Consider the following 27471-nt stretch of genomic DNA (forward strand, 5'->3'; position numbering starts at 1 on the left):
GGGAGGCCAGCCCGGGAAGGGTGATAGAACCACAGGGGCTGCAAGTTGAGGCCAAGCCACCTCCTGGGTTCCCTCCGCGGCCCATCTCCCAGCGAGGCCAGCTCTCGGCCGCTCCTGAGGGCGCAGTGTCACCCCACGTGGAGAGGACCCGGCTTCTGATCTCAGCTTTGATTTTGGGGAAAGGACATCACGTGCTCCCTCTGGGCCGGTTACCCCCTCCATAAACTGAAACTGTGCATTCAGAACCCACTGTGCACGGGATCTATGACACGCTCAGCGCGAGGATCGAACAGGCGGGTGCGTGTGAAGTGCTGACCAGGTGCATCGTGCAAGCGCTCAGGAGACGCTGGCACGACTGTCGCTGGGAGCATTTCAGCCGACTGTCGACTGTCAGAGCAGCACCCAAGGCCCCGGGCGCGCCCTGCTGCATCTAAACCCCAGCTCCGGTACTTTCTTGTGAGTTGCTTCACCAGTCTGGGCCTCGGTTTCCTTGTCAATAAGCTGGGCCACGCAACAGTGTTTACCTCGTTGGGGCCCTTTAAGGATGAAGGGAGGATGCTTATAAAATGTCTAATTCCTAGAACCAGGCCCCTCCCAACACACGCCGGCAAAGTTGAGGCTCGCAGAGGCGATGAACCCTGCTCCGGGTAGCACATCTGATAAATGGGGAAGCCGGAACTCCAAGTTCCCGTCCTCGCTCCTCATTGGTGTTCCAGATGCTTCCGAAGCCACAGCGAGGCCAGCGCTCAGACCGTTACTGCTTCCGACCAAAGTCATCGTAAAACTCCAGAATGAAGGACGACTTCTCCGGAAGAACTTTTAAATCCCCGGAGACGTTGGAATTAATGCGAGCTCCTGATATACAAGCACACCACATTCCCAAGTTGGTTTTACGAGAGGAAGCTCTAAGCGTCTATGATTCGCAGGTGGTAAACGGTAACGACGAGGTAGTAAATTTGTGGGGGAGCGACTGCCTGAGATCTTCTCCGGAATGAGGCAAATACCTAAGGGAGGGTGCGCGGAGGCCAGAGCCCAGGCCTGGGGTGGGGAGCCCTGGGTCCCACCCCAGCTCCATCACCACCCTGCCCTGTGACCCGGGCAGGACATCTAGCCCTCTCTGCATCTCCACGTTCCCGTCGGCACAGACTCATGACTTGGGATCCAAAAACCCTCACTTTTGAGAGTGAAAGGGGCTGCTGTCAAGAATTACACCAGGACCACGGATGTGAAGCGCGTGGGAGGGACGCTGAGACATGAACACCCAACCCACCCGGTGCTGAGATCGGGCGTCCTCTGGAAGGGCCTTTCCCTGCTCTGACGTCTATGACAACGCCTGCTCCGGGGAATGCTCCCACTCAGGCCCTGGAGGCGCTCTGGATGCGGGGACCCCACGGAAGAGCCGTCTCCGTGAAGTGCCGTGGGCCAGGAGAAAGCCGGGCTGATTTGAAGGAAGCAGATTCCTGGGGGAGACGTGAAAGCAGAGAAGAGGAAGGGCAATGGCGGCCGATCCTCGAGTCTCCGCGGTGCCCTCCCGCGCTGATCATGGGGCTAATCCTGCCATTTCTTTTTTATTTATTCATTTATTTATTCTTATTTATTTATTTATTTATTTATTTATTTATTTATTTATAATCCTGCCATTTCTTCCCATCCGTGGGGCCATCCTCACAGGGCTGAGGCTGAGCGCCTGCGCAGAACCGGAACCCCCCACCCTGACCTCTGGCTGTCCCAGTCGGGGGGTCCCGACGTAGCTAGCCTCACCATCTCTGATGCCCGGGGTCTTCCAGACGTTCCTTGGCCCGCTGCTCTCTCAGACATGACTTGGATCCTGATCCTGAGCTACCCAGATTGGCGGTCTACACAGGCCAAGTCGATGCGCTAATGACTCAGCTGTCTGCTTGGCTCCTAGGATCTGGTTTGCAGGGAAATTCCTGGAAAGATCCAAACGTACCTGCCATCTGTTTGACTCGGACGTGCGCTGCCTGCTGAGAGGTCACTGATTCTACCTGGGGGCTCCAATTACCAGGGCAGTCTGGAGCCTGGTCCCCTCAGAAGCACCCCCTTGAGCCTTCCCCTCCTTGATGATGCTGCGAGGAGCCTCTAGGACGTGCACGGACTCGGGGGCGCCAGGAGCTCTCAGCCCCAAATGCTTCATTCATCTCTTGCTAGATCTCTGCTCCGGCGTTTGGTAGAGTTGTTGTTCAATATAGCGGCATTTCTCCCCCACCTCCGAGGGGATGGAAGGCAAGGGAAAATATTCCTGTGAGAAGTGCGGGTTTTCGGTCAAGCGAGCAGAACTCTGGGGGTGAGCTGACGGCAGCCGCCGCCGGGCCAGTGGATGGGGCAGTGAGCTCTGTGTCTGTGGGACGCCGCCTCGGGCACCCGAGCTCCCCGGGCCCCTCTCCGAATCCATTCTTCTGGGCGGTCGGGGTGGCTCAGTGGGACCACAGGCCCTAGGTTGCTTTGCAGCAACTGCAAAGCGCGGCTCACACGCAAGCGGCGAGGATCCTTCAGGATGTGGAGTGTTCCTGTAAAGGCGGCGCGATCACTTGCTCTCCTCGCCCATCCAGGCTGCCCAGGCCCCTCCGAGCCACGCTCTGCATGGGCTGACAGCTTCAGCTTGCATTTCTTGCCAGTAGGGAGCCATCCCACAGCGTAAGCTGGTTCCCTGCGGGTCGGGGGCTGCGGAAAGCTTAAGCCTCAATCTGGAACCCGATGGGCGGGAGGCGGAGTGTGGAGGGTCAAGGTCTTCCTAGGCTAAACGGGCCCAGAGCCCATCCGTGTGTGTTTGTGACACGGAACAACAACGAAACGTTTGGCGGTGGGGCGGGGTTGGCTGTTGGTTCTTCTACCCGCTTTCCTTAGCTGAAGAGGCGGCGACAGCTCACTCTTCTCCTGCCTTCCTTGAAGTAGAATCTGCACCAAATTCATCCCTCCCTGCGGTCAGCAAATACTCGGTTCATACGTGCTTGGTTCACCAGGAGCCATTCTGACCATCAGAACGATTTCCAAATGCACCCAGGCCCCGAAAGGCGCCCCGACTCCTGGTGGGGGTCCACCCTGACTCCATGCCCTGCAAGACAGACCACTCTCATCTTTTTCCCTAAATCTGACAATGATCCACAGAGAGCTCAGAGGAGCTGTCTCCCCCTCCCCGGCGCCTCTCCCCGGCTGCCCAGATGGGTGCCGCAGCTGCCTGCCCCTGCAGCAATCAAGAAGGAAGGCAGTAAATCCTCTCTGCTTGGATGCCGCCCCTGGGTGGGGATGGTCTGTGAAGTTCTCATGAGGGGCGTCAGCTTGCGGAAGTCACCTTCTCCCTGCAGGAGTCGGGAGATTAAGCCCGCTCTCTCCATCCGCCTTCCAACAGCCGCACTTCTCTGCCTCCGTCCCCTCAGGCTGAGCATCCTTGGACGAGTCGCTCTGCCTCTCTGAACCTCCTCGCTAGCTCTCCGGGAGAATAGGGGCGCTAATCCCCGTCCCGGGGGCCGGCTGCCATGAAGGGCTGAGATAACCGTGAGAGGTGCCCAGCTGCACGCCTGGCACATTTTAAAGGCACAATATAAAGTAGCTGCTATTAATTTCTCCATCAGCAGCTGATGAAAGGGTAGATAGGGGATTAGGGACGATAATGTATGTAAAGTACTTTACATCGCGTCTGGCACCTGATGAGCGCTCCAGAAGTGTTGGCTATTATTAGTGGAGCTACGGACGTGTACATCGCAAAAATAATAATAATGCAAAGCGGAGAGGGATTAAACAGAAGACTCCAAGGAGTTTTCGGCTAACTCAGGAGGGAAGGAGACAGCTGCTTCTGGCTGAGCAAGAAGGGTCCGCGTGTCCCCAACTTCCCGGTGGGGGCCGGGGCACGGACGACGGGATGAGCACTGGGTGTCATACTAGATGTTGGCAAATCGAACTCCAATTAAAAATATGTAGAGAGGAAAAAAGGGGGCTGGGACATGACATGGGGAAGCTGTGCATCTAACAACACCCCCAGGATTTGAATCGAGAAGGAAAGCTGGAAAACTCTGGGGTGAATGACATCGGGCCGGGACTTGTCAGCCGGGGGGACTGTGGTAAGCGCCAGCTTTCACGTGACGACCGAGCACTGTGCTCACACTAAGCATCAGTCATTGGAAACGTCCTCGCGAGTCAGCCACGCATCGCCGGGCCCGGTGCGCTTACGGGTAAGAGCATGGAGATTCGGGGCGCCGACGGACTCGCCCAAAGTGCCAGAGCCAGGACTCACCGCCCAGCCCGGGTTCAGCGTCGATGTGCTTTTCAGGCGACGCCCTCCAGACGTTCACGTGTGTCCCGAGGGCACCTCCCTTCGTCTTGGAGAAGCAGCCTGAGCAAAGGCCTGGCGCGGGGGAAGCGGGTGTTCGGGAACTAGCGATACTAGTAGGGCACGGAGGGCGTCATGGGAGAGGTAGGAGGGGGACGCCGGCCTGTGCTGGGGTGCAGAGGAGCTGCTCCTACAGAGATCCCCAAGCGCAGGAGCCACACCAAACAGCAGCTGACCCCCCTCACGTGCACGAGCTCGGTGAGCGTCCCAGGCCCTGGGGGTCCGGCCGTGGCCGCCGTGATGCCCCCGGTGCCCAGGGACCGGGCGCAGGGCCTGCTGGCTGTGCATCCGCAGCACAGCCGTTTCTGAGCCACAAGCAAACGGGGACGGGGCGCCCGGGGAGGGCAGGCTGGCCTTTTGGCAAACGGCCTGGAACTGACCAGAAAACGGGGAGGGCACTCGCCCTCCTGGGCCTGAACCCGTCACGAGGCCACTCCCTCCTGCCAGGGAAGCTGGGAAACGTAGTTTCTAGCTGGGCAGCCATGAGCTCAACCCAAGTTGGCAGGACGGGTGGTTGAGGGAAATTAGTAAAAGGGGAAAAGGGGTGAATGGATAGTGGGGATCTCCGTTGCGGGGCCGTAGAGGGTCAGAACATACCGAAAGCTGTTTCCGAGTGCTTAGTTTTGGGGCAGGAAGCTCCAAGCCTTTTGTCTGTATTAGTGAAGACCTGACTGCCAGGGTGGGGGCTTGCTCGGGGGATACAACCCTTAATTGGTGAAAAGTTGGTACTGAGGGTTTGTGAACAAGAGGGCTGGGGTGGGTGGCACGTGGCTGTGTTGGGATCTAGCCAAGGGGTACACAGCCGCAGAGGCAAGGCGGCAGATCCAGGCCTGGGGGTTTGGGAGGTTCTAGGAGCCCAGCCCTGCAGCTCCTCCTTCCTGGGGCCCTAGGCCAGGAGCACCTCTTTGTCTGGCTATAAAACGGGGTGCTGGGATGGTTGGTTTTGGAAGGATCCTCTGCTCTACAAGCCGACCTGTTATGACCAGAGGCCCCCTGTGAGCCCAGAACTCCAGGGGAGGAGGGAGAAGGAGGAGAGGTGGGGAGAGAGAGCGGGAGAGAGATCCCCATGGGACGACCACAGAACAAGGAAAGTCGACCTAAGTCGACCTTCACAAGACGGGGAGAGGCCCTCCGGGAGCCCAGCCACCAGCAGGAGGGCACGACAGACGACGGAGAGAACCAAGCGCTTCCCCCCGGAGATACCCTTGGACAAGATCTCATGTTACCAAAGAAAGAAGTCAAAGTCTCTGAATGTCTGGATTCCGTAGTAATTTCAGCACGACGCTTATGGCGACCCCGTGAGCACGGCATGTCCGAAAGTCGATGGGGGCCTTTGTCACCGAAAGGAAGGGGAAACTGGTAACTCGGAAAAAGCAAACTTGGAAGTCAAAGCTGTGTGATAGGAGCAAGTGGGGAGAGGCTCAGGAGGCACGGCTGAAGGGGAGCGGGGGCCTGGTCACCAGTGTCACCCATTACCGCCCTCATCTGGCGTCACCTGCCCGCCCCCGCGTGCGCCGCTGATGTCTGGATGTCCAGGACGACAGCTGGCACGGACTCTCCAGGCGGAGTCCAGGCAGGCCACACACCTGCTATTGTCCAGAAATGAGACGTCGGGGATGATGCTCAGGAGGACCAAGGCGGCTGGGGAAGGCGCCCCCGGATGAGCGACTCAAACCCATCAAGCTGAGAGAGAGCAAAAAGCTGGAGGCCCGGGCCGCGCTGGCGGCCGACTGGCAGGTGCTCCACCCTTCGGGGCTCCAGGCTCGTTCAGGCCACACGGCGACCTGCAACGCCCACGTGCTGGTTCACAGAGAAGCCAACGGGGCCACGGGAGAGGGAGGTTACTATGCTCTGGTCACAGAGTGGCAGCCGGGACCCCACCCCAAGGAGCCCGCCTCTGAGGTCCTGTTTGTCCGTCACCAGGCATGCCACGGGGGGAGCACACGGGGTGGTGGGGAGTGCCTCCCGGGGCAGGGGGGCTAAGCCCCAAGGGGGCCTCCGTGCCGCGTACAGTGCCCGGGGTCTCCCCAAAGTCACCAATCACAGGGGTGGAGAGTGGGGACGCGGTCTATCGAGGAAGGGGGGTCAGAGATGGAGGAGGTGGGCGGAAGAGGCAGGAAGTGTGTGAGCCAGCAGGAACGGAGGGGGACGCACTAGCGGGTGTCGGCGGCCACGCTGTGGGCTGTGCTCCTGGCACGGGACTCGGCCGGGCGCCCGGGGAGGGCAGACACGCGCTTGCTGAGCCCACAGGTCGGAGGGGGACTCGGGGAGCCTGTGCTGAGACCCCCTCCCCGGTGCTGTAGACCCTGCGGCTCAAGGAACCGCGCTCAGAACGATGCACCAAAGATAAGGGAAGCAGCTATTTGGGGGTCTCCTGGACGCCATCCCAGTGTGCGTGTTGGGGGGTCTCCACACAACAACCGGCAATCCCATCCGCCGGGGCTGACACAACCTGACACAAGCAAGGACGCTCCGCACCCCAGCTGGGGTCCTGCCGTCTACCCGGGTCAGCGTCGGATCCCAGGGTCCGGCGCTCAGTCCTACAAGGTGGCCCCTCAGCGCCCGGAGGTCAGGGGTGGGGTCGCAAGCCCCAGTGGGTCCTTGGGGAGCCAAGCCCCAACCTTAGGGGTGGCAGCAGCCACCTCAGCAACGTGAGCAAGGACACCTGGGTCACCCCGGCGAGGACGGAGGCCAAGGACACACTTCCTGTTATAAACCAGGACGTCACAAGCGGGGGGAGCAGAACCGGGTTCCCTTAATTGTATCACACAACACACACGACAGTAGCAGTAAGCCTGGGGCCCTGTGCGCCAGGCCCTCGGCCGCCTCCGCCCGCGGGGTCCTGAACCAGAAGATTCCTTACTCCCGTCCCACAGGAGGTGACACCGAGGCTTCAGACACGTTGGTCCCCCCACCAGGGAGCCCTGGAGCCCCAGAGTGCAGGCCCCGTCCCGCCTCCCTGCCCGGTGCCAGGCCCTGACCCAGCCCCAGTGCGGGCTGCAGGGTGCTGGGGTTTCTAGTCTGCGCCCCCTGTGCTGGTGCCCGTCCCCTCGCTGCACCCCCTCCCCCAGACAGCAGCCTCCCCCCTGCCTTACCTGGGGGAGCATCTTCCCTCCTACTTGGTGAACCAGAAACGGGGCGAGCAGGGGCCGCATCAGAGGGCACCTGACTGTGAGCCCCCGACGGTCCCTTCCTCTGCACCTGCAGTGCTCAGGTGCACGGAAACGGGGCCAAAGTCTCCCTCCTCCCTCTCCTTCTCTCCCTCCCTTTACCCTTCTCCCTCCCTCTCTCTCTCTCTCTCTCTCTCTCTCTCTCTCTCTCACACACACAAACACATGCATGCACCATCTCTCCTTCCATCACTGCATCAGCCGCTGGAGCGCCCTGACCGTAACTGTCTGCTGTAGGCCTGTGTCCCCAGGAGCCACCGACAGTGTCAGCACGTGCTCCCGTGCAGCCCCCGGAGCCCCCGACCTGTCCCAGGGCATCCCTGCCTTTCCCCAAGGAGTGAGGAGCCGCGAGGAGGGGAGGTGACAGACGGGACCCCCACCCCACCCCCCGCAGGAGCTGCACCAGCCCCAGCAGGAGGACACGAAGCGCAGGAGTGGGAGGTCGTGGGCAATGCTGCTGTGTTGAGGGCCAGGTCTGGATGTAAACAAAAGAGATTTCCAGAAGGTACAGAGGAAAATCCACGGGCGCTCCTGAAATGGGTTATCCTCTCGCAACAGGTAAGGGCCTCTTGGGACCTCCTGACGCCAAGACAGGACAAAGGTGGCCTGATGACAGCACCCCTCGGGCCAGGTGTTTGCTTTTCGCACTCACTCACCAGCACTGCCACCTGTTGCTCAGGGACCGCCACCAGCTCTGTTTGCAAGGAAGGAGACCGGGGCCCAGAGAGGTGGAGCGGTGGGCCTCAAGGTCACACAGCCAGGGGACGGACGGAAGGACTGGGACAACGGCCGGGCTCCTCCCCTCAGGACGCCCTGCTGCTCCCGGAGGCCAGCGGAGCCCACGCAGCAGGAGGGCTGCACCCTGACCTGGGGGAAGGCGGGCGCCGGGGCCCTGGTCCTCCTGCCTCCCCAACTCCCGTCCCAGGAGGCTACGGGACCTTCTGCGCTGCTCTCCCGCCACGGCCACCACCCCGGCCACCGGGCAGTTTCCCATCTGGAAGGTGACTGCAGCCCAAAGTCTCGGGGGCCCAGGGCAGGTGGCGGGGGCGGGTGTGTATCTGATACAAACCAGACTGGCTTCTGCTGTCCAAAAACTCAAGAGACGGAAGGACGACGAAGTAGAGCAGCAGCGCGGGCCGTGCGCTCCGTCCTTGAGGACACTTGGTGCTCAGGCTCCTCCTCACCTTAGCCTCCGGGGAGCGGGGCCGGGGGCATCTCGGGGCCAGTTACCTGCTTCCTCCTCGGTGACCGATGAGGAGTTTTGAGGAGCTTATTGACCACCGTGAGGTCTTTTGTGCGTTTAACTCTTTTGCCTTTTCAAGTCTTTGCCAGTTTTTAATTGGTTTCCTCTTGTTGATTAATCGCAGGTGATGCATCCTGATTACGGACCCTTTGTCACATGCAAGTTTTGCAAACAGCGACTCCCCGACTCCCTGTCTCTGACTTCCCCGCATTCCCTTATCAGCGTCTCCCAACAAAAAATGTGCTTCATTTTAGTGACAGTCCATTCATCATTCTTTTCTTTCGTGGGTAGTGAGGTTTATGCCCCGTTTAAGAATCCCTCACCGACCCCGAAGTCATGCGGATGCTCTCCCGTGTTTTCCTGTAGACGCTCTGTTGGCTTTCCTTTCTCGTGGAGGCCTATAACCTGCCTCGAATTAGCCACTTCTGTATACGTTGGCATAGAAAAGCCAAAGCTCTCATTTTTGCCCACAGGGGTATCCAGCCCACCGAGCAAAAGCCATGTCTGTCTCACGGAGCGGCAGCTAGGTCCTCGCAGGAAGCCGGGTGACCAGTAGGTGCCTCACATCGGGTGACCAAATGCTAGTTTCTGGGCTGTAGTATTATAGTATTTTAAACCAATCAAAACAAATAAATACAGAGAATCTTAATGACACTGAGCTAGAGGTTGGAAAGCCAGGATTTTAATTTTGACATGGACGTGCTGTGCAACTTTGAGGAAGGACTCCGTCTCCCTCATCCTTTGGATTGTCTTTTTTTTTTTTTTTAAGAGAGAGAAGGTGAGTGTGGGGTTGGAGGTGGGGAGCAGAGAGAGAGAATCCCAAGCAGGCTCCATCCTAGCGGGGAGCCCAATGTGCCTCTCCATCTCAGGACCCTGAGGTCATCACCTGAGCCAAGATCAAGAGTGGGATGTGGAACCCAGAACGCCCCCCCCCAGGTGCCCCGAACATCCATTCTGTGGGAGTCAAATGACATTAGCCCTCGCGGTCCGGGCTCGAAGGCTCTGTGCATCGGTCGGGCTCCAGCTGCTGCCCACCTGACCTCAAGTGGAGCTCCGAGTGGCCGCAAAGGAAGCCGCCGTGAGTCCAGGGAGCGGAAGGACTGCAGCAGAGGGTGAGCGGAGGTGTGCTGGCAGGTGCTGGGGTCCTCCTGCCCTCCAAGGGGTCAGTGCAGGGGGGTGGACAGCCTGGAGCATCGCTCACCTAGTGTCCTATGTTCCTGGGGTGGATCAGGGGGGCGGCAGTGCGTCCCCAGGGCGGTGTCCTCCCAGGCTGGCCCCCGCATGCCCTCCTCACCTGCACTCTGCAGGTGTTCTCCTCCCTGGGACCCGCACCGGGTAGCTCTGGACGCTCCTTCCGCCACCACGTCTCTCCCTCCTTCCCTCTCCCTATCTCCCTATCTCCCCATCTCTGACCTTACCCTGCTTCACTCCTAAGGACACGTGCGATGACATGGAGTAGCTGACAATCTGGGACTTACCCACCGGCTCAAGGTCCTTAACGTAAACACATCTGCAGAATTAATGATGCGCTTTGGGGACGAGGGCTCGGACACCCCGGGGACCATCCTTCTGGCCACTGTGCCAGCAGGTGGGCCGCGAGCCTGCTCTCTGCTGAACAGGTACATTCATGGTTAGTTAGACCGTAAATATTTGTTGAATTAAATTAGTCTTCATTTTCCAAGTGCTGCGAACCTCCAACCGGCTAATAAATCAAGAATTCCTGAGTGAGGAAAGAGCCGGGGGTGGATCTCTAGGAAGAGATCGGGTGCCCGGGAGCAGAGCCCGGAGTCCGGCTCTGGCGGGGCCCAGGCCTCTGGCGGCTGCGTGACCTTAGGTGAGCCCCCGACCGCCCTGATCCCTGATGCAAGCCCCCGCGCTCGCCCTGCGGATCTGGAAAGGCCAACTGGGGGAGCCGCCTCCTGCGTCTGCAGGTACAGGTAGGGCCGGCCGGGGGGGGAGTAGGAGGTGCAGGTCAGGGAGGAGGAGGTGCAGGTCAGGGAGGAGGAGGTGCAGGTCAGGGAGTCAGGGAGTGTGCCCCGCGCTGTGAGCTCGCAGGGCCCGGGCCAGGGCCGCACAGGCCCCGCTCCAGCACCGGCCCAGCCGCCCCTCTGCGCTCCGGCTCCAGCACCACCGGCCCAGCACCCTCCATCGCGGGCGCCCCCTGTACTTCCTTCCTCGGGCAGCGGGCGGGGCACGGACACCAGAAGGAGCCCAGGAGAAAAGGCTGGAACCTCCCTTTCCAAGCCTCCCAGCCCCAGCCCCAGGTCCAGCCCCCGGTCCAGCCCCAGCCTGCACACCTGAGCCACCCCTAGGCCCCGCCCCCGTCCCCGGCCCCGCCCCGCCCACATGACCCGGCCCCTCCCCCAGCCCCGCCCCCGGCCCCGCCCCCAACCACAGCCCGGCCCCGCCCACAGCCCCGCCCCCGCCTCCAACCACAGCCCCGCCCACAGCCCCGCCCCCCGGCCCCGGGCCTGCCCCCAATCACGGCCCCGCCCACATGCCCCGCCCCCCGGCCCTGGGCCTGCCCCAATCACAGCCCTGCCCACATGCCCTGGCCCCGCCCACAGCCCCGCCCCCGGCCCCGGGCCTGCCCCAATCACAGCCCCGCCCACATGCCCCGGCCCCGCCCACAGCCCGCCCCCCGCCCCCGGGCCCGCCCCCAACCACAGCTCCGCCCACAAGCCCCAGGCCCTGGCCCCGCCCCAGCCCCGCCCCCCAACCCCTAGGGCCCTCCCGCCCCTAGGACCCTCCAACCCCCCTTGAACCCCAGCTTCAGCCCCGCCCCCGCCCCAACCGCAGCCCCGCCCACAGGCCCAGCCCCGCCCCAGCCCCGCCGCAGCCCCCCAGGCCCCGGCCCCCCAGCCCCAGCCCCGACCCCAAAGGCGCTGACCTCGGGAGGCAGCTCCCAGCCCAGCCGGGCTCAGCCTGGCCAAGGCTGGAAGGGGACCCAGAGCCCCCGGGCCTCATTTCCGAAGGGTGTTATTTCACCCCTGCTTCCCAGATAATGTAACTGAGTCACTCAATTGAGCATAAAATAGAAATTTGGCTTCTTATCTGCCTCAGACCTGACTTTACTATTTTCTTTCTGCAAAATACATTTTTCACTATCTTATCTTCTAATAAACAATCCTGGCTCGGCAGCCCGTGGCAATGGCGCTGAATGCATTTAAGAGACATATTTTTCCTCTCTCACTCCCTGCTTAAAGTCTTCTGTTTAAAAGCCTGTGATTTTTTTCCCTTTCCTTTTGAAAAAAAAAAAAATATATATATATATATATACATATATCCCATTTGTATGCCGTCTTCCTTTAAAGAACATACATATTTTTCATGAGTCGTCCTGATAGATCCCCCCTTATTCTCTCTTTCGCTCACTTGGTCAGAATTAAAAGCACTGATTGCACCGCAATGGTCGGTGAATCCAGTGGCTTCTGGGCCCGGGTGGGGAGGCCGGGCAGTGCCTCGGGTGGTCAGACCCCGACGCCGGGACCGCGTGGTGGGCAGGACACCGCTGCCGACCCGGGCCACGGATGTTTAACGCCTCCTCCCCAGCGCAGGCTGGCGTCAGGCCCCGGGACAGTGAAGCTTAAGCCACAGAGGCAAGAAGGGGGACCTGAACCCGCATTTACGGGCGCCTTCCTCCAAACAACCTTCCGAGAGAACAGGGGGAGGCAGCAGCCCCAGGCTCCAGAGGACGGCAACTGGGGTTCAGAGCGTCCCGCACACCAGGACGAGGGGTTCAGGGCAGCTCTCCAGACTCCACTGGGGAACGAGAACCTCACACACACGCTCACACACGCATTTCACGGCCCGTGTTCATGGTGCTCAGGCCACTGCGTCATTCCGAGTGTGAACTGCACAAGCAATGGGGTGGACAGTCACCCCGCGGCGGGCCCCTCTCCGCTCGGCCGAGTCCCACTATTTTGTGGCGGAAAACAGGAGACACGCCGGATGCTTACAGTGTACGCTGGCCCCGCGCGGCGCCCTCCACCGTTGCAGCTCACACTCAGGACACACGGCCACTCCCAGGGCCCCTCGCGCACACCCTCGGGCCCCAGCGCACTGCTCCGAGCTGCCAGGGTGCCCGGAGCACGTGCTCCTGCCCATCCTCCGCCTGCCACCTCAGAAGACGCCTCCTGGGAGCGGCCTCCTGGACCGGGCACCCTGGCGTGGCTCATATTGCAGCCCCGGCCCCAGGCTGAGGGGCTCTTTCACGTGGCATGTGACACACACACACACACACACACACACACACACACACCACCACCACCATGGCCTAGCACACTGCCCGGTGCCCACTGGGTGCTGGGCCTGTCTGTGTTGAACAATGAGTGAGTGCGACTGTCACAGCTACCCTGGGGACAGGTGTTTTTATCCTCATTTTCCAATGATGAAGTCAGTCCCCAGGTTAGCACTTCCTCCGTACTGGGGTGGGCCTGGCGGGAGCCCAAGAGCCCCAGTGCTCGCCAGACCCGTCGTAGTGGGCACGACGCTCACCCCGTGTTACGGGCGCGGGCCCCGAGGGACAGCAGGCCCGCGGCCTCCCGGCTGGAGCCCCTGCTCTCTCTAGCCAGCCACAGGGCCTCGCGTCTGAGCCGCCAATGGTGAGAAAGAAGCACCGTGGACAAAAAAGTAAGAAAAATAACTACACTCAGGGATCCCTGGGGGGCTCAGGGCTTTAGCGCCGCCTTCAACCCAGGGCGTGATCCTGGAGACCCTGGATCGAGTCCCGCGTCGGGCTCCCCGCATGGAGCCTGCTGCTCCCTCCGCCTGTGTCTCTGCCTCTCTCTGTGTCTCTCATGAATAAATAAATAACATCTTTAAAAAAAAACAAAAAAAAAAACAACCATGCACACTTATCCCAGGTCACTGCCACAGTGGAAAACGATGTGATAAGCGTTTGCAGTCCCCTCCAATATTTTGCAATCTCAGGTCAAAGACGTCCACGCAGAAGGACGACGCACACTCCCCACCCCGGCCGGGACCCTGGGGACAGCCCCGGGGAGAGGGCTCTTCTGGAGCGAGACGGTCCGTGTGTACTTTGCTCTTCCCGGGGTGCCTGCCGCAGGCTCAGCTGCCCTCTGTCCAGGCCGAGGCCTTCGCCGGCCCGGTCTGAGGACCCCATTTCTCACTCGCAGCCTGGAGATCAGGATGAGGTCAGTAGGTCCTTCTGTTCCCGCGGGAAGCCGGCGAAGATTAATCTGTGGACACAGAGACGGCACCCGGCGGTGAGGAGATTTATGACCGAGAGAAATCCAGGCCAAGGTCCCTGGGTTTTGTTTCCCTCTATCTGTCTTCTGACTACCACAGAGCCTTGTGGTTGGAAGAAACTTCCAGAGGTCCTGCGACCCACCCCAGCCCCTAAAGGCCTTTGGGCAAAAGAAGGGATGACCACCGTGTGCCCACAGAGCTCGGGCTGTCTGCACCCGGGGGAGGCCAAGCACTGAACCCGGCCTTGAGGTCCCCCAGTGTGGCCCGGGCTGCCCCACCTCCTGACCCCTTGGGACCCCACGCAAACTGCGCCGCAGCCCGAGGGGCCAGCCCCCTGGTCGGCCGGTCCAGCCACTAGCCCCGGCTGCGGGAACCCCCACCTGGAGACTTGACTTTCCTCCTGCTTTCGAGCAACACCAAGTTTATAAGCCTCCGTGTAAGTCCCCCCAGGCCCTCCATGCCACCCCGGGTCTTCATCACGTGTGTTCATGGCAGCGCGGGGGTTCTCGCCCTTCATCTGCTAGAGGGCCACGACCTCCTCACTTCCCGGCCTCAGGGCCCAGTCACGACACGGTCTACGTCTCAGGCACGAGAGGCCCCTTGCAGCGTGGGCCTGTGTCCCCCACAGGCCTCCCCGCCCAGCAAGCCGCTCTCTGCCCGGGCACGACGCCGGGCCCCGCTAACACAGCTCCCCCCTTCTCCTCGGCCTCGTGACCTCCTGATGCAAACCCCGCACGTCGGTCACGGGCCAGGTGCAATGCTCCCACGAGCCTCATTCGCGGCCCTCGCTTGACCCTTACCGCAAGCCAGGAGACGGCCAGTGTTCTTGGGGGCTATGGCCGTCACCCCCAGGCCCCGAGTTCACGCCCGGCCACGTATTCCTCTGCCCGGTCCCTCCGCGGTTACTGAGCTCCTACGGATGCTGCTCGGGGCCTCTACTGGGAGCGGAGGGGGGTGTGGCTGGATTCACCCACCCAGTCCCTGCTCCCGTCTGCCAACGCGCCAGACTCCCCGCAGCCCAGCGCCCCGCACACACCGCCGCGAACGCAGTGGGGGTTAACAGGAGGAGCAAAGTGCCTTGGCACAGCTTGTCCAGGCCGGGAGGCCCGAAGGACTCCGGGAGGGCCGGCTCCAGAGAACGCAATGACAAGCGCTGAATTCAGGCAGCGAGGACTGGCAAGCGACTCACCTGAGATGACAAAACTCACCGTTGGAGGCCCGAGGATTCCATCCCGCGTCTGTGCCAACGCAGGTCCAGGCACAGCACCCCGCGTCTGAGGAGACACCCCAGAATTCCTACTCCAGGCCAAAGCCGCCAGGCCCATGTTTATGCTCCCGGGGAACCGCGGCCTCCGTCAGTCCCCGGGTGGTCATGTGATGCAAGGGGGACATGACGCCTCCTCAAGAGCTACAGGCACCAGAACGCAGTGCCCCGGCCTCTTGGTCAAGATGCGCCCACGGCCATGACAGCCTCAGAGTAAGGGCGACTTCACTGGAGTGGGGAAGAGCGTCTTGGCAGGACTGGCTCCGCTCACAGAATCGTCCACAGACTTGGACGCTTTTCATCTAGTGGCTTGTCCGTCTCCTAGGGCTGCGGAATTTTCAGGTGGATCCTCTTCGTCTGGTTGGTTGATGAACATGAAGAAAGCATGGGGGACGGGGTGGAGGGAAGGGAAAAGGAGAGGACCAGAGGGAAAGGGAGGGGTGGGGAAGGGAGGACAGGGGGAAGCACGGGAGACCATCCAAGGTGGTAAGGGCCTAGGGTGAACGTCACTGCAGGCCACATTCTGTGGGCTACGAACAATCTCATGAACAACCCCAGTTCCATAGGGTGGAGCCAGGACCCAAACCCGCGTATCCAGAGCTGACCCGGGGGCAGCTCACACAACACACGGTGCCTGGCCTCTCCCCTCAGCCGCCCCAACCCCTGCTTTACCATCTATGCCATGCAAGTGGCCCAGCCACTGTTCCAGCCTCAGTCACCCTGGGAAGAATGCCTTGATGTTGCCAGATGCTCAAGACTTGGCACAAGGGATCAGGACACCCAGATGTGGTGTCCAGATGTCTTTGCTCTAAATTCTTAGAGGCAGAGGGGCTCCTGGGGGGCTCAACCGTCTGCCTTTGGCTCAGGGAGTGATCCCCGGGTCCCGGGATCGAGTCCCACATCGGGCTCCCCGCAAGGAGCCTACGTCTCCCTCTGCCTGGGTCTCTGCCTCTCTCTGTGTGTTTCTCATGAATGAATGAATAAAACCTTTAAAAAAATAAAAAATAAATAAATTTATAGAGGCGGCAGAGAATGTCATGGTTTTATACCAACCTTGTCATTTCACCAACCACGAAGCTGAAGTCCAGGCGAAACCAGGGAGCAGCCCAAGGCCATGCGTCTACAAAATGGCCATGCTGGGTAGTAGAACCAGGCCATCAAGCTCAGCACTGGAGCTCACCTGTCAGGATGCTCATTAGCCACGATAAATTTCTGAGCCAAACAGATCAAAGAGAAGGCTTTCGGGAGAAAGGAACACTCAAAGAACCCATGAAATAATTCTACGTGGACTGCTCCATCAGTCCAGGGGCTCTCAACGCTCCCGCCTCGCCTCTCGTAGCACACTCAGAACGGGGCACGCTCTAGAGACCGCTACGATCCTGAAGATCATTCCCATCCAAGAAAGCAGCTGGAATGCAGTGAGGGTGAGGTGAGAGCGATAACCTCGGGCCCATTCAATATTTTTAAGGGAAAAAACTTTTGAACCTTTTCTCTTTATTTTTTTCCCCCCTGCAACACATTAGCTCACCCGCTCACCCTGATCTGAGCGGGAGCCGTATCCTGTCCTGCATCTCTGCTGTATGAAGCCCCATCAAGCCCTTCCTCAGGAAGGGTAGGCTCGTGCCCCTCTCCCGGGCTCCAGCTCCACTTGGCAGGGGCTCCCAGGCCTGCCTTAGACTTGAGATCTTAGGGAGATAATGGAGAGAGAAGCACACGCTGACAGCTCTCCCTGCATCTTCAGTAATCCCGGTAATGTTCCCCGCTGCTCCTGTAAACAAACTGCCTGTCTCAGCCTCGGCGACTCCAGGTGCTCTGGCAGGGGCCCAGCAGGCCTACTGCATAAAACCCGCTCCCTGCACCTGAGCGGCTTGCCAGCCAAAGGCAGCTCCTTAAAGAAGAGCTCTCTAGAGCCCGAAGGTGCCCCATGGACCTTGCTGCCCTAAGACATGCGGCCGAGCCGTAATTATCCAGAGGCTGCCCCGTGCTGTGTCTGTGCTAAATAAAAAGACACACATGATTCCACTCTTCATGGGGCATCCAGTCCCACGGGGGAGGCAGGCCACTGCCATGCAGGGGGTTGAGAGGAAGGAGGGGGGGTCACGACACCATGGGGCTGGTACTGGGGGTGCCCTCCTCACTCTTGAAAAAGAAGGTGCTTTTCTGCAGACTGGCCCTTGCATTTCCAAGCTCCTGCCAGGAGCCCGCTGTGGAACTGAGCACTGGAAACACCCCAAACACTAAGGTCAGGTCACCTGATACCTCTTTCTGTTTTCTTCCCACTAATGATGCTCCCTCCTGTATCAGTCGGCTATGGCTGCCACTGCAAAAGGCCAGCCACTGGTTGGCTTTCGCAACAGAGCCTTACTTTCCCACATTTCTGAAGACTAGAAGTTCAAGATGAAGGTGTCTGCGTATCTGGTGTCTCCTGAGGCCCCCCTCCTGGGCTTGTAGACTCCTGGGCTGCCTTCTCCGTGTGTCTTCAGGTGGCCTTTTCTCTGCGTGTGAACATCCCCAGTGTGTCTGCCTCTCCTTATAAGGACACCAGTCAGATAGGATTAGGGCCCCACCCTAATGGCCTCATGGGGACTTAATCACCTCCTCAAAAGCCCTAGCTCCAAATATAGCCATTTGGGGGGTTAGGGCTTCAATACATGAATTTGAGGGGTGGTCAGAGACACAGGTTGGTCTGTAACAGCTTCCGTGTATACAGTATATTACATTTTGAAAGTTACAAAGCATTTTAACTACTTTCAAGGGCATGGTCTTTGGGGACAGGCAAAACTGTGTGACTTTCAGACCTGCCACTTACCTGCCCCCTTGACTTTGGACAAGCGACCTTGGGGAACCTCAGTGTTATGCACCTTTAAAGTGAGATACTAATGTGCACGCTACATGTGTCTTAGACTTTATTAGGATTAGATGTTGGGTTCTGGAGAGTGCTCAATGAATGGCACGGGTGCTGCTGGGAGCGTTTGTTGACGGCGAGAACGGTGGTTTGGAGGGAGACCAGCCTAGGCTTAGCTCCGATGGGAAGAGCCAGCACTCATGCTCATGCAGCACAAATATGCCAGGCCCGGTTCTATGTGGATTTGACCATTTAATTCAACAGCCCTGGGGAGTAGGAACTATGATTCCCATTTGACAAATGTGGAAAGTGAAGCACAAGGTTAAGCAAATGTCCTCAAGGTCACACATAGGGCGTAAGTGGAGGATCTGGAATTGGAACCCAGGCAGCCTGGCTCCCACGTCTCATTATAACTAACTCACTGAGGACTTTACGCACTGTACGAGCCTCCTAAAGCAAAGCGGCACTATCACGGCCTAGGGTCGATACAAAGAATTAACTCCTAGATGGTGAGATGCTCAAAAAAGATATGCCTTCCCCTTTTGCTTGAATATCACTGTTTTTATGAATCTTTACCAGAGAAATAGTAATGACAACATTTTTGAGACAGGGCCGCCACTCTAAGAAATGAGTCATCTGAAAATGAGCTGATGAAACCCTCGCACCGCCCCCTCCAAGTACAGAACATAGCTTGAGTCCATTCTCGAAAACCTCGAATGTTGATTAAAATACTTTTATAAAGTAGAAAAAAAAATAAGGCTAATATTAAAAAATCCTGTTTTATTAATCCCCAAAGGGAGGATTTTATTAATTCCTTTAGAATCCAATAAAAGTGTGTTTTTTAATCAACTTTGTTTTCCAACTCCTGTCCAAGTGTCAAATCGCAGCAAAGTAGCTCACATTTCTTGAGACGCTTCCAAGTGCAGGGGTTGGGTCAGGAGCATGGGGGGCTGCTAAGGACCCAGGCCTCTTAGACGGCCCAGCTGGACAGGACACACATGTGAAATGTTAAGTACTATCAACAGGATATGAACAAGTGGCACCGTGGGGATGATCTTTGTCTGTTTTGTTCTCAATCAAACAGGAAATAATTGTTCCAGAACAGTGCCTGGCAAATAATAGGCGCTCAACACATACGTGTTAAATAAGGCAAGAAAGTAATTATGGAGACATGGTAGGAAATTTGGATTTAACTCAAAAAAAAAAAAACCAATATATCTAATAATTTTAGGTGGAAAGTGACATGGTCTGACCTGTTGTGTTTTGTAAACCACCTTCATTTACTGGTGGAAGAAGGGATACAGGTGTGAAGATGGGAAGGAAGCAAGATTCCCATCTAGGAGGCCACTACATCGTGGGGATGATGACCGCCTGGACTTGGGGTTGGATGGAGAGGGGAAAGCGCAGGCTGCAGGGAATGGTTGGGACCCAGAGTTCACAGGACATGCCCGTGGAGTAGACATGAGAGATGAAGGAAATAAGGAAATCAATATGACCTCTTGGCCTTTGGCCTGCGCACCTGGTAATGATGACATTTACTGAGATGAGAGTAGCACGAGGAGGATTAGGTTCGGGGCTCAGGGAGGGCAGAAATCAAGAATCTGCATTGGACGTGCTAAGGTGAGGTGTCTGCTAGACATCCGAGTAGAGATCCCAGACAACGGTGGGACGGATAAATCAGGAGCTCAGAATGACGAGAGGGATGGCGGTGGTGATGCTGGGTGGCCTCCCAGAAGCCTTTGCACCAAGGGCAAGACCTGTTTTTCGACCACATTATATCCACGCCTCCGTGAAACTAAAATCACAGGATGCTCAGAAATAGGCGGAAACTGAGGACGTAAATCCACAAACAACTGAGGATCAGTGCTCGTGTTTCCTGAAGAAAAGCCAAGACTTCCAGATGGATCCCCACCTCCTTCAAGAGGCTCCTCCAGTCTCTCCAGTCGTGTCCCACACCCAGCAAGTCCTAGGTGAGAGTCGCTGGTGCCCGCACATAGTTAAAGTCCACCCCACAAACGGCGGGTTTAATCAGATGCATGGCTTCATCGCTTGGGCTTAATGAGGTAAACCAGACCTCCGGTAATATCGCCTGTATAATTGACATGGTTCTCTGGGAAACATTACGCTTTATAATGAAAATACTGTATATAATTAGAATCTAATAGGAAGAAAATAGTAATTAGCCAGAATTAACTGAACAGACGCAATCAGGCAAATAAAGGTTATCCTCAGGAGAGGACCCTTCAGAGTTCAAATGCACGTCCTGTAATTGTGGAGAAGCCCCAGTAATTAAGGGTAATTTTTTTTTTCCCCTGCATCGTGGTGGAAGAGTTGTGGGGTATTTTTTTGTTGTTGTTGTTTCTGGGGTTTCGCTTTGTGTTTTTGTTTTTGCTGAGAGCCAGATTGAGCCTGGCCAAGAGCGAACAGGGATCTAGAAGGTCATATACACAGATCCGCGGGAGGAGGGGAAGGGCAAGTGACAGGCAGGGGGACCCAGAGCCTGAAATTCCAGCTTGAAATTCCAGGTCCAGCTCTGCCATTAACCAGCTGTGTGACCTTGAGTACGTCGTTCCCCTCTCTGGTAATATCGATAGCAATGGTGGCCACCCCGCACCGCGTGCCCGCGTACTACGAGCTGAGCTAAGCACTTTTCATAAATCATTGAAAATAACGTTTGTGTTCCCAACTTCTGGATCCACATCCTCCCTTTCTCATTTTCTTTTTATTGAAGTGCAATTGACATCACTGTTCTTTTAGTTTCAGGTGTACAACTTGGTGACTCAACGACTCTATACATTCAAGTGTGCTCACGACGGTAAGTGCAGTCACCATCTGTCACCATACGACGCTGTGACAATATTATTGACTATATTCCCCGCGCTGCATTTTTTTCTAACCCCGTGACTTATTTATTGTCTAAGTGGAAGTTCGTACCTCTGAATCGCTTGCACCAATGGTGCCCATCTGCCCAGGCCCCTCCCTTCTGGCAAAGACCAGTTTATTCTCTGAATTTATGATCCTGTTTCCGTTGTTTGTTCGTGTTTTTTTTTTTTTTTTCCTTTTTTGAGGTTATTTCACTGCATGGGCTACTAGAGAGCAAGTGGATGCTCAGAATCTGTGCCACACACGTGCTCGCTGGAGGACACAGGGCCAGTCACTGACCTGACGGAGGGTGAGAGCAGCGATAGCTGGAGGTGAGTCAGCCCTGAGCAGAGCCGGGGGGGCTGCTGGGCAGGCCGCTGTGAGACAGGTCTACACATGCTGGTCTGGAGCACTAGCTCCCCCAGCATCACAGGCATCACAGGCATCCCAGGCCCCCGGTCTCGGTGTGGGAACTGGAATGCCAACAAAGAAGCTGTTCTTATCAGCAGGAGAGGAACATGTCTGGGCCAAGGTTAGACAGCACAGTCCTTGGCCCTGCACCACCAGACAGCTGATTCTCTGAGCAGATTCAATCAACATTCATGAGCTCCAATCCTGTGCCAGGCTCGAGGTGGGCACTGGAGTTGCAGGGTGGTCCTTGGTAGAGACTGCAATGCAGGGGGCAGGCGTAAGGATGGAGAGGAGGAAGAGAGACGCATCGTGTGCATCCAGAACACCAGCAGGGGGTGGCCTGGGCCGTGATATAGGAAGTCCGGAAGGGGTGAACTGAATTGAATACCACTGGGGGAGAGTGGAGCCAGATCCGAGAAGACCACCAGAAAGAGGCAGCATTTGAGTAAGGCCCTGGAAGGTGGAGCCTGGAAAAAGGGGTCAGCCTGGGCAACGGCATGATGATAGGCGGATACACAATACACGTCGGGGGAAAATCACTTGAATCTCTGCTGTGGCAGATGTACAAACAGAGGTTTCTAGAGCTGAGGACACCTCGGTTTCCTCTATCCTGTCCACCCTCCTCCATCTCTATGGAAGGAGGAAAGAACTTCATTGGTGAGGCTCAAGAACAGCTCTCCCTGCCATCAAAGGGGCTTTTGTCCTATGGGAAGGTCAAAGGGAAGAGCCTGAAAGAATGGTATCTTCCAGACGTGAGTAAAGATGTCTCTCGGGGATTCCTTCACCTGCCTCTGCCCAGGAGGGGTGGGTGCTGGGCATGGGGGCCTGCTGCTGCAGGTGCAAACAAGCCTCTGTTTGCTGGGCCGGCTCGTCCATCTGTCCCAGGGTGGATGAGTTCCACAGTCAAGATTCAAGAAAGGAGATCAAGCACATCTCTACCAGTAACAACTACTGACACTGGTTCTCCTTCTTCGCTGAATCTTTGTGTTTTCTTTCATTGAGTCCATCCTGGAGAGGAATAGGAATCATCCCTAGTCCCCCCACCATGTGCTGCAGGATGGGTGCATGGTTTGGTGTGTCTAGATCACAGGGTAGGTTGTGGATGGTGGGGAATGAGGCTGGGAAGGGGGATCCATGCCTCGGGAAATGGGGCAAGTAGGAAACATCAGTGCCCTCTCCCCATGCTGAGCATCAAATCCACTGAAGGTGGAGATGCACCTCCCCTTTAGGAAAAGGGATGCCTGCTTATGGATCTGCTTCTTAATGCCCAAAGCATGTCTGTGTCCTGGGTTCCAACATCCCATGTCCCACTCCCACCTGCATCAGTACCATATTGGGACAAGAGACATCATGCACGAGAGTGCAGGAAGGTCAGAGGGGGGTTAGAAATGTCACAGAAGGAGAATGAGAGGATGGGCTGACGGCCATGGGACATCGGTCTCTAGTTACGGCATCCATGTGGCAGACGTATACAGCGTGTACTTATTAAACATCTACTGCATGCAGGCTTTGGAAGAGGAGCCAGGAACACTAGGCAGGGGGTAAACATGGTGCTTCCCTTTGAAGAATTGTCTCTATATCAAGAGAGATGAGGTTTGTATAAAATAATTATAATAAAAGATGAGAGGAAATAAGATGCTAGAGAGGGACGTAGGGGTGCAAAGGGGAGAGAGAGAGGTTTCTTTGGCAGGACAATTTCAAGAGTTTCCTGCAGGAGGTGGTCTTGAAGCGGAGGCTTGAACTCTAGGTAGGTTTCCAAAATGTGGAGATAGGAGGAGTTTCCTCCGGGTGGAAGAAACACGTCAGGCCAGACCAAGGGAGGAATGGGAAATCAAGAGGGCCCTCGCTTCACGTAAAGAAGCATCCTGAAAAATATATGGACGCTGCATCTTGTGGGATATTGATGTCAAACCAAGGTGGACTCTGACCTGCACTTGGGAAGGTGTTTGAGCAGGGGCAAGACTCGAGCAGAGTAGGACCCCGGGGCAGGTGACCTCAGCACCCCCTAGAGGAAGGGCATAGAGAAGAGGAGGCCCCTGGGCTGTGTTCGTCCCAGGAGCAGCCTCTGCCGGCGCCAAGTGATGACTGGGAGGTGACATCAGGGGATAATGTTACGGATCACTGCATGCCTCTGCCCCCTTGCTTTTCTCTGCCGGAAGCAGGACCCAGAGCAGCTCTGATGATCACAGGTGGAACCCTCTTGTCTGGGCCTCCTATGTCTATTATTAAAGCCACTTAATGCCTAATTACTCCACCAGCCACAAGGCCTTCGGAGAGCCCCTGGCCGGAGAGCAATCAGATTTGTCAGACATTTCCAAAAAGCACACAACTCTCCTGGAGGTCTCAAAATGGCTATGTCAGGGGCCCTAATGGAACATAATTTCCTGTAAAGGAAAACTAATTTAATATTTTCAGGTATTATGTAACCAAGTGCCCACAGAGAGAGAGAAGACAACTACTAACGAGAAACAATCAGAGTGCAGGGCTCCTGTGGCATCAGATTGCCTGCCGACCTAGTTAGCGTTGGAAAGGGGACCCGCGGGGTGGCTGATTGCAGGGACAGGAGAAGGGTGGTGTCGTGGTTGAAAGCCTATGGGGTTTGAGCCGGGCGCCTGGGCTTGGAATCCCAGGTCCTCCGCTTATGAGCTGTGACAACGTAGACAAGTGACCTCGAATCTCTGGACTGTGCTCAGGTTCCAGCAGCCTCAAGATGAGGCTCGTACAATAATCCTAACTCTTCGGGCTCTTGTAAGGATTAAACAGAAAAGCTTACGGGAGCCACATAGTGCCTGGCACTTAAAAATCACTCAGCAAATGTTGGGTTTTTTTGTTTTGTTTTGTTTTGAGCTGCTCCCATTATTTTTTTATTTTTTTTTATTTTTTATTTATTTTTCTTTTTTTTATGATAGTCACAGAGAGAGAGAGAGAGAGAGAGAGAGGCAGAGACACAGGCAGAAGGAGAAGCAGGCTCCATGCACCGGGAGCCCGATGTGGGATTCGATCCTGGGTCTCCAGGATCGCGCCCTGGGCCAAAGGCAGGCGCCAAACCGCTGCGCCACCCAGGGATCCCCAGCTGCTCCCATTATTGATCAAAGTCCAGTTAAGTAAAACTTGCCACTCCCCTTTCAGGAGGAAAGGTTTGAGATCAGGAGACCCATCAGCAAACCTTCTGGACTAATGACGCACGGTAACGGGATGTGATGGTGAATTTTTGTATGTCAGTTTGACTGGGTGAAGGGATGCCCAGACAGCTGTTAAGGCATTATTTCTGGGTTTGTCTGTGAAGGGGGGCAGGTGTCTGGAGGAAATTGGCATCTGAATGGGTGGACTGATTAATAAAGAAAAATGCCCCTCACCAAAGCTAATGGGCATCATCCAATCCATTGAGGGTCTCAACAGAACAAAAGGCTACAGAAAGGGCAAGTCTCTCTGCTTGAACTGGAACATCCACCCTCCCCTGCGCCCCAACGCTGGTTCTCCTGGTTCTCAGGCTGGGACTTAGACCGTTGGTTGGCTCCCCCGGTTCTCAGGCCTGTGGTGTGGACTCAGAGAACACCACGGGCTTTCCTGGTGTCCGGCTTACAGACAGAGCATGATGTGCTTTCCAGCCGGAATCTGATCTCCTCCCGAGGACGCGGGGGGACGCAGAGCCACACCTGGCTTACTTCGTGTTCAATGATGAGAACCAGGCCCGCTGCCTGGCATATAGGAGGCCCTCACGTGTTGTCAGAAGAACAAGCCAATTTTTAAATCTCAGGTCTTTAGCTTTGGATTGCATTGGATTTTAGTCCCCACCCCAGGCCGCAACCTCCTCCTTCAGGCTACTTTTCCTACTGCTGTCAAGAGTTATTTCCAAAAATTCAATCCGACTGCATTAGACCTCTGTTTCAAAGGCATAATAGAATTTCTGAGATTCAAAAAAAAAAAAAAATTTAGGATCCAAGTTCTCCATCTTGGCACTCAAGGGCCTATGATTTGGCCCTAGCTTTGTCTCCCCCGGAGCTTCTGCATGCCTCCCAATGTTCCTGCACACTCTCCTCCTGCCATTTCTGTCATAAGCCACTCCTTTCTCTTACATGCATAGCAGCCAACCTAATTAATCGCAGTGCTTTTCTCCATCAAGCCAGACACGACTTTAGAATCCTTCTTAACACACTCTCTAGGCAGCCACAACCAACTGGTTAGATTGATGCCAAAATACCAAGTCCACTCGCCATCCTTGTCTAGAGTAGCCTGGATGTTGGCCAAGCTAGCTCAATCTTGGACTGAGTCTCAGACACACCTGAAAACCAACGTAGCTGATGCCTCCAAATTGATCACATTCCTTTGGCCTCTCCTGAGACACAGAGCTTATTGCCACAGAAGCTTCCCTCCCTCTTGTGCTCATACAGGACTCTAACACCCTAAACCCTTACTTTGGTCACACAGCCTCGCTCCAAGGCGGGTAACAACCAGCCCCTTGGACTCAGCACCCTAGATTTATTTACCTGCCTTTTCTGAAACTATTCACCCGGACCCAGATGTTTTTCATGGCCTCAGGGATCTATTGGGAAAAAAGCTAAGGTAGAGATCTAAGAGGTTGTCTTTGTCCTCAAGGTCTGAAGAACCCAGGAAGGCTCTGCTTCTACTGCCAGCAGTAGGTTTGGGCCCTTTAACTCAGGATCTCCTCAACCTCCCCCTGGCCCCTAGGACCAGACCTTTGAGTTATTGATCCTTGATGAACGACTGGACTCCCCTGAGACCCCAAATCCAACTTCAGACTATTCCTGCCGGGATCCTTCTAGCTCAGCTAAGAAGATGGGAAGCTGTCTGAGCCAAGTTCCTTCCACGTACATGCCCCAGGCTGCCCAGAAACCATCCAAAGAGACCCCACGGTCCAATCTATGGTCAAACCATAGCTTCTAGAAAACTGCTTCAGAAGGTTTTAAAAGATGCTTATGTCTGAGCCCACCCCCCAGAAATTCTGATTTAGTTTCTCTAATGTGGGACGTGTGCATTTATTTACAGCTCGTCAGTTGATTCCAGTGAGTAGGCAGGATTGAGAACTGCCGACTACAGATACCCCTGGGAAAGTCCTGTGGGAGTATCCTCGGGTTTATGGTCCCAGCTTTTCTTCCAGCCCAAACAGGGTAGAAAGGATCAATTACTACCCTGAAACCACTTAGAGGTACTAGACATGATCCCAGAGATGATCCCCAAAGGACTGGAGAGCGCGGCTTCACCCAACAGAGAATCCTAGCCAGAACTCGTTCATTCATTCATTCATTCATTCATTCTTAAACGCAGGTGGTGCTAGGACTCAGGCATCGGCTCCATCTGAAAGACCCCCTGCTTCCAAACCACGATTCCAAGTCAGAAACTGGTGAAGGTAGTGGCTAAAGCTGGGCTGAGAACTCCAGCAACTTCCCATGGCACCATATTGCCTCCAAAGCAATGATTGACCAATGGCAATTAATTTTACTTCCTCTAGGCTTTTAATTGGACAAGAAATTATTGGTTATGTTCAAAGTACTCATACTATACTTCATTTACCAGCCACAATTCTGCAAGATAGATTTTGGAGTGTCCAAATTCATAGAAAAAAAAAAAAAGAAGTTGAAAGAGAGGGTACAATTTGCCGAAGGTTGCACAGCTTTTAGAGAGTTAAGCAGCGCTCTGACCCCGCACCTGTCTTTACCATTCCAATACAACAAGCCACTCATGCATGTATTCACTGAATCACTGATGCAGCCAAACACCACCACCATTTATTGAGCACCTTCTCATGGCAGACACCAGGCGAATGAATATCAGAACAAGTCTGCGAAATGGTTATCACTTTTACCTTTCTAGAGCAGGATTCATCAAACTTCTTTTGTAGAATCATATTGTAAAGATTTTTGGTTTGGGGACCACGGGCTCTTGGTGGCAATGACCCCCATCACACATAACACAAACTTGAGCATTGACAATAAAACTTTATTTTTAAAAAGAAATGGTGGACTAGATTTGGATGCGGCCCTCTTTTATCAACCTTTGTTCTAAAGAAAAGGAAGCTGAGGTTAAGAGAGGGAAGGGGACTTGCCCAAGGTCACCCAGCTGCCAAGAACTGAACCAACCTTCAGTCCACGTCTGCAGGCC

The sequence above is a fragment of the Canis lupus genome, chromosome 11 (assembly GCF_003254725.2).
Source record: "Canis lupus dingo isolate Sandy chromosome 11, ASM325472v2, whole genome shotgun sequence".
NCBI lineage: Eukaryota > Metazoa > Chordata > Mammalia > Carnivora > Canidae > Canis > Canis lupus.